The sequence below is a fragment of the Orycteropus afer genome, unplaced genomic scaffold (genome assembly GCF_000298275.1).
Source record: "Orycteropus afer afer isolate SDZICR_OR568_19922 unplaced genomic scaffold, OryAfe1.0 scaffold00105, whole genome shotgun sequence".
In the NCBI taxonomy this organism is placed as follows: Eukaryota; Metazoa; Chordata; class Mammalia; order Tubulidentata; family Orycteropodidae; genus Orycteropus; species Orycteropus afer.
In genome coordinates, this window is record NW_006921692.1 from 6,785,026 (window position 1) to 6,785,861 (window position 836).

Consider the following 836-nt stretch of genomic DNA (forward strand, 5'->3'; position numbering starts at 1 on the left):
ACTTTGTCTCATGTCATTGACCACAGTTTACCACAATGCATCAACTCCCCTCCCACTTCCTCCCCATAGTTACCTCTTCCCAGTGTCCATCCCTCCATACACTCCTGCCCCCTGAGTTGTCTCCCTGTGCATAAGGAGCCCTTCTTTCTCCCATGATTTATCCCTCCAAGGCGTGTATCTACTTCAGGTAAATGTTAATTCACATGCCTGTGTTTTGTTTGGTTGGAAACCACAGGTGTGGGTTCAATTCCAAACCTGAAGGGCAGCTAGGGACCATAGTCTCAGTGGTTCCACCAGGTTCTATTGGACCAGCAAACCTGGTCCTCACCTTTTCTTTTTTTTTCCTCCAAGTGATTTTGAGTTTTGTTCCACATTGTTCTCCCTCTCTATCCAGGATCTCCTACATAGATCCCCTTCCAAGTGGATGACAGTAGTAGCCGGACACCATCTAGTACTTCTGGTCTCATAGTTGTCTAGGCTGCAGACCAGATGGTGTACCAGTTGCGAGGACTAATTGTTTCCATGAATTTTGGTTTCGTCCTTCTTTGCTTTGGACGAGGAGAGACCCATCGTTGCATCTAGATGGCAGCTTGCTAGCTTTTAAGATCCCAGTTGCTAGTCGCCAAAGCAGGAGGTGGAACAAAGTTTTGTATAGCATGTTATGCCAGTTGAGCTTGATGTCCCCTGCGACTATGGTCCCAAGCCCACAGGTTCAACTACTTGGTCCCTCTGGGTAGCTGTCTGTGACCAAGCAGTGATCACAACCTTGCCCCCTTGTCAGCTCTACTATACACCTGGGAATTCTGATCATTCACATAAACTTATAGGACCATTGT